Here is a 7,221-nt window from a genome sequence, read left to right as displayed (position 1 = left end):
TCCCTCAATCTGAATATTGGGAGTATCTTGAAACATCAGTTACCAAGATGCAAGAAGCTATGGAACAAATAATAAAGGAACAGAAGGAACAAAGTCAAATTCTTTGCTATTTGATTAAAGAACAGGAAGAGCAAGGGCGTGACTTGAGGGAATTAAAGCGCCAGAAGTTATCTCTTGAAGGACCAAGCACCCCACAGATTCGAAGAACATCCACTTCCCAGAACAAAGGTTGTTAAATTCCAATTTCTGCTTTAACTCTGTGATAGTTGCCGTTATAGGAGTTTACCTTAGGAGTCATATAATAGTAATTAGTGTCTATTTTTATTTTATCTCCAATTAAGTTATAGTCTATTTTTCTCATCATCAGCAAACATGAATAAAATAGCAGATCTTTTGAATAAGAGGCAATAAAATTCGAGTTTTAATAAGAAAAATTCTAATTAGTAACATGTGGTGGCAATGCTTTCTGTCTTCTGAATGAATGCTTGAACAGTGCATATATCTTTTTAAATTTGTTGTTTAAGACTGTTAAATATGTTGGCTCTTGAAAGAATGATGAACATGAGACATGTTATTGATAATCTGAAAAATCATAAAAATGATTCTTGAAGCAAGAAAAAGCAGCAAAGAACAAAGCTTGCAGAAAAAAAAAATAGCGAAAAAAAAAATAGAAAGAAAAAGAAAAGCAAGCAGAAAAAGCCAAAAGCTCTTAAAACCAAAAGGCAAGGGTAAATAAAAAGGATCCCAAGGCTTTGAGCATCAGTGGATAGGAGGGCCTAAAGGAATAAAATCCTGGCCTAAGCGGCTAAACCAGGCTGTCCCTAGCCATGTTCTTGTGGCGTGAAGGTGTCAAGTGAAAACTTGAGACTGAGCGGTTAAAGTCAAGGTCCAAAGCAAAAAGAAGAGTGTGCTTAAGAACCCTGGACACCTCTAATTGGAGACTTTAGCAAAGCTGAGTCACAATCTAAAAGGGTTCACCCAATTATGTGTCTGTGGCATTTATGTATCCGGTGGTAATATTGGAAAACAAAGTGCTTAGGGCCACGGCCAAGACTCATAAAGTAGTTGTGTTCAAGAATCATCATACTGATATAGGAGAATCAATAACACTATCTGAATTCTAAGTTCCTATAGATGCCAATCACTCTGAGCTTCAATGGATAAAGTGAGATGCCAAAACTGTTCGGAAGCAAAAAGCTACTAGTCCCGCTCATCTAATTAGAATCTGAGCTTCACTCAAAAACTCTGAGATATTATTGCTTCTTGACTTATTAGTCTTCTATTTTATTTGTCTAGTTGCTTGAGGACAAGCAACAGTTCAAGTTTGGTGTTGTGATGAGCAGATATTTTATACGCTTTTTGGGGTCAATTTCATATAGATTTTAGTATATTTTAGTTAGTTTTTTGTTTATTCTCATTAGTTTCTAGGCAAAATTCATATTTCTGGACTTTACTATGAGTTTGTGTGTTTTTCTGTAATTTCAGGTATTTTCTGGCTGAAATTGAGGGAGCTGAGCAAAAATCTGATTCAAGCTGAAAAAGGACTGCTGATGCTGTTGGATTCTAACCTCTCTGCACTCAAAACGGAATTTTTGGAGCTACAGAAGTCCAAATGGCGCGCTTCTAATTGCGTTGGAAAGTAGACATCCCGGGCTTTCCAGCAATATATAATAGTCCATACTTTGCTCAAGGATAGATGACGTAAACTGGCGTTCAACGCCAGTTCCATGCGGCTGTCTGGCGTCCAGCGCCAGAAACAAGTTACAAAGTGGAGTTCAACGCCAGAAACAGGTTACAACCTAGCGTTGAACGCCCAAAACAGCCCAGGCACGTGAGAAGCTTTAGTCTCAGCCCCAGCACACACCAAGTGGGCCCCAGAAGTGGATTTCTGCACTATCTGTCATAGTCTACTCATTTTCTGTAAACCTAGGTTACCAGTTTAATATTTAAACAACTTTTAGAGATTTATTTTGGGTCTCATGACATTTTAGATCTAAACTTTGTACCTTTTGACGGCATGAGTCTCTAAACTCCATTGTTGGGGGTGAGGAGCTCTGCTATGCCTCGATGAGTTAATGCCAGTATTTCTGTTTTCTATTCAATCATGTTTGTTCCTATCTAAGATATTCATTTGCGCCTTATTATGATGAATGTGATGATCCATGACACTCATCATCATTCTCAACCTATGAACGTGTGCCTGACAACCATCTCCGTTCTACATTAGATTGAATGAGTATCTCTTAGATTCCTTAATCGGAATCTCCGTGGTATAAGCTAGAATCCATTGGCAGCATCCTTGAGAATCTGGAAAGTCTAAACCTTGTCTGTGGTATTCTTAGTAGGATTCTGGGATTGGATGACTGTGACGAGCTTCAAACTCGCGAGTGCTGGGCGTAGTGACATACGCAAAAGGATAGCGAATCCTATTCCGGTATGATCGAGAACCTACAGATGATTAGCCATGCGGTGACAGCGCACCTGGACCATTTTCACTGAAAGGAAGGATGGTAGCCATTGACAACGGTGATCCTCCAACACACAGCTTGCCATAGGAGGGACGTGCGTGCGTGAAGAAGAAGATAGAGAGAAAGCAGAGATTCAAAAGGCAAAGCATCTCCAAAACTCCAACATATTCTCATTTACTGCATAACAAGTAACCTTTAATTCATGCTCTCTTGTTCATTTGCAAGTCAAATGATAGCTACTAATTAATATCCTGACTAAGAGTTGCAAGATAACCATAGCTTGCTTCAAGCCAACAATCTCTGTGGGATCGACCCTTACTCACGTAAGGTATTACTTGGACGACCCAGTGCACTTGCTGGTTAGTTGTGCGGAATTACATAGTGTGAAGTAATTTTCGTGCACCAATGTGCTCATACTAAATCCAAGATAAAGAGTAAGGTAAGGTTAAAGTGGTGGAATCTTATGCAATGCAATTTATTCTAAATGCAACTACCTAAATGAATCATGCAATTCCAGTTATTATTCACTTGTATATAAAGTTTACATGTAGTTAAATTAATTCATATCCTCAAGGAACTATATATGCATAGCCAAACCTTAGATAATGTTAAAGCACTTTTACAATTGAGATGGGTAAAAAAAATATTTCACAAACTTGCAAGACAATTATCAATTAAGCAGAGATATATGGTGATGAGCTATTGAACCCTTACTGGATTTTGTGTTTACTCTCTAGTCACTTAGTGTTTATTGGGTTAATCACTCTATTCTTTTTCTATCCTTACTTTCTATAACTTTGTTTTTCATCTAACCAATCAACAATCATAGAATACAGACATACAAAAATCATGAGGTCTTTTCCAAGGTTGTAATGGGCCCAAGGTAAAAGTAAGGGTATATGTATAGGGCTAAGTGAGCTAATAAGTGAATCCTTGTTTAGTCTAAGATCTCACCTAACATACATACTTTATAAATCAAAAGTTTCTTTAACCTATTTGCCCAAATTTTTCCACTTTCTATTGCAAACTTATGCATTAATTTTGATTTTGTCCCATGTGCATTGATTCTTTTTATTTTGCAATTGGGAGATTTTTGTATCCCCTTTATTTAAATACTTGAAAATCTCTCTCCTTTTATTTTGAATCATTAATGCACATGGTAATTCAATTGTTTTGATTTTACATGAGCATACTTCCCAAATTTTTTTGTTTTTGAAATAACTTATTCTTTTTAAATTCCTACTTTGTTTCTATCATCCCATGTTCCCATAAAATTCCCCACACTTAAATAATACACAATTTCTATCTTAAGCTAACCAAGGATTCAACTTGGGATTTTTATTTTATTTTTCTGCTTAAGGGTAGTAATGTGGTTTATAGAACAAGAGGGGATTTAGAAAGCTCAAGAGGGCTAACAAGGGTGATGTGAAAGGTAGGCTAATTTGGGATAAGTAAGGAAAAATTCAAATGATGGCCTCAATCATTTCTTTGGTATTTATCTATATTCTATAATTGGACATATAGATTAAAACAAAGTAAAGAACATCAGAATGAAAAAGAAGGGTAAAACACAGAGGAATAAAATTTATGGTCTGAATACAACCATACAATTAAGCTCAAAACTCACAGGCTGTGTATTCTCCAGCTCAAAAATTATATATCAGTTATATATGTCATGCAAGTAAAAATTAAGAGTTCCCATTATTCTCATTGTAATTCTTAGGGTGGCCCTTAAAATCTTAGTGTTGTTCCTTGATGAAATGTTATTAACTAACTAACATGTAATGCTATATATACAAGGTGTGTGGATTGTTTATTATGTTAAAGTCTCTAGTTTACTTCCTTTTTTATTTTCAATTAAACCAAACTATTATATGCTAAAAGGAGTAAACTATACTGATTAATCCACATATTCTATAACTAATAAGTTTAGAACTGCAAACTAAACTAAATGGCTAAAATATGAACTAAAGTGCAAAATGCAGAAATAAAGTAAAAATACATGAAAGAACAATGTATAAGTACTGAAAAATAAAAATAAAGATAAAAATACAGAAAAATAAATAAAATAAGATAAAAAGGGTCTTTAGTGGTTCACCAAAAAGATAAGCCAGAGATGGCTACCTCCCCACACTTAAAATAAAGCATCGTCCCCGATGCTCAGTCAAGCTGGGTGTGAAGGAGTGTCATCACCGGAAGGATGGGCTGCTGGTGTCTCTGTGGTGGCCTGAGGGTCTGCAGACTGGATGAGTGTATGAGTGTATGATAAATGGGCTCAGGAGCAGGTGGAGGTGCAGTGGGTGGGGCTGGTGCAGCAGTGGATGAAGAAGGGGCAGCTGAAGATGTGGTAGCCTCACCAAAAGCGAGGAGGAATGGAGGTCTATGGCCTAAATCCAAAAACTTTCTACTGTGAGGGATAATCTTTTTGCAGTCCGCAGCAGGTGGCTTCTCATCAGCAAGCACCCAAGGCACGTCAGCTCGATGGCCTAGCTGGGTGACCAGATAAGGGAAAGGGAGAGTGCCTCTGACATGGACCCTGGCCATGTAATGCCTGATGAAACATGGAAGATACAGGTCCTTACCCTCCAGCACACACCAGATGAGGGTGATCATAGCAGCAGGCAGCTCCGTCTCATGAGTGCCCGGCATAACAAAGTTGCTCAAGATCTGGTGCCAGAGCCGAGCCTCATCATTCAGGTACATTAGCTTGATTCCCTTAGGCATGGTTGTGTTCTTTCCCATGACCCATGGGACAGTAGGATCAAGGGCTATCCTCCGCTTGACAACATCCCAGTCAAATCTCATAAAGCGCATATCCTCCTCAGCCTTTTGGTAACCGTCAGGCTGGTCTGATTTAGGCTGAAGGTAGAGGATGTCCTCAATGGCTTCCTCAGTTACCAATATCTGTTTCCCTCTGAGGTGCACTGCATCCAAGTAGTCTTGAAATAGTTGCAGTAAAACTCTCTGACCCAGGAAGCATTGACCTCTGTCAGGTTTCTCTCCAAGAAGAACCAGCCTCTCTGTTTTATCTGTTCGGAGCTGTACTGCTGTAGTTCTTCTGGAATTTTCAGAGTTCTCTCCAGGTACAGGTTCCTGGAGGTGGCAAACACCGGATATTTCAGCTCACAGTATCTGTTTGCAAATTTTATGGGATCTGTGGTAGTGAGGAGCTGGTCAGCCTTCTCCTGCGGGGTAAAGTGCTTTCCCCACCAGAAGTCATCATGCATAATGTCCAGGATAGACATAGAGGATTCGCCTCTTTTTCTTTTACCAGTGGTTGCTTTGCCTTTTCCTTTTCATTGAGGGTCAGACATCCTAAAAAGCAAAAATTGCAGGATATAATGAAAGAACAAAAACAGGAAAATAAGTGGGCAAATAGAAGAAAAACAATATAGGCACATAGTGGTAAAAGAGCAGTAGAATAATGAGTTAAATAAATGTACATTTTGGATTGTTTTGGAGTTAAAAATCTGAGATGAGAAATCACAATCCAAAATATATTATAAATAGAATACCTGTTAATTAGGAGAAACAATAATCATGCCATGAGTTAAAAAAGTTGAAGGGGTTAGTTAAAAAGCAAAGGGAGAAGTTAGAAAGTTAAAAGTGGTGAAAAGGGAAAAAGAGGTTAGAAAGTGGAAAGCAGTGAGTTAGGAAAAAGAAAGTTAAAGTAAGTGGCATGATAAATGTGTCCTAGGTAACAAGAAATTCACAAATTTAAAGAATAATCAACTCATATTCAAGCAAGGAAATTAGGTTATTGATGATGAATCATATAGATAAAGAAATAGCAAACATTAAAACAAATCATCAATAATGCAATTTATTGACCAAAAAATTTGAAAGGAAAAAGAATGCTAGCCCTGTGCATTCATGAATTGGGTTGGTTGTAGCTAAGTAGTGCAAAATTGAAAATTGCCAAAACCAATTCCTGAATGTAAAAATAAAATAATTTGCAGAAAATTGGGCAGCATTCTGGCTAAAATTGGATGTTCCCGGGAAATAAACAGTATGTAAAACATTTCATATGAATTTAAATAAAGTTGCAAATAGACACAATAATAGGAACAGTAAAGAACAGTCTCAATCAGCAGCATGAAATATGAAAGAACAGCATATGAACAATATGATCATCAAAGCAACATCAGAATTACAAAATTTATAAAACAAGTAGCAAGAACAGTGCAGTTATCAGGCCTAAATCCACTAACCACATCCTAGCTACCTAACCACCTAGAATCCACTACAACATGCATTTCTAACTATCCTAAGTTCGAACATAAACTGAAAAATATGCAACTAACTACAAATGAAAGAAAAGTGGCGTTTGGCGGCACCTGGTATGCGTATGAACGAGGTAGGGATCAGAGAGATGGCGGTGGTGAAGTGGTGGTACTGGGAGGGGGCATGGCCCGCGGTGGCAAAACAGGGCGGCGGGTGGTGGAACAGGTTGGGTTGGAGGGTGAGGTTGGGTGAGGGGTTGTGACGGTGGGAGGGGCGGTGTTGGCGGTGGTGAGAGGCGGTGGTTGGAGGTGGTCCGTGGTGGGGGGAAGTGGCCTAGGGGAGAGAAGAGACGGGAAGAGAAGGAGGGGAGAAGGAAGAGAGGGGGGTGGACGTCGCGGTGGGCCTGGGTGGTTGGGGGTGGTGCGGCGGTCGGAGGTGGTGAGAGGAGGGAGTTGCAGAGAATGGAAGGAGAAGGGGGGTATGGGGGCGTAATGGGGTTAGGGTTCACGTGACTTGGGGTTAGTGGATT

This window comes from Arachis ipaensis, chromosome B1, assembly GCF_059453495.1.
Source record: "Arachis ipaensis isolate K30076 ecotype BB chromosome B1, ASM5945349v1, whole genome shotgun sequence".
Classification (NCBI taxonomy): domain Eukaryota; kingdom Viridiplantae; phylum Streptophyta; class Magnoliopsida; order Fabales; family Fabaceae; genus Arachis; species Arachis ipaensis.
The sequence above is the reverse complement of the archived record's forward strand: the minus strand, read 5'-3'. Positions refer to the sequence as shown.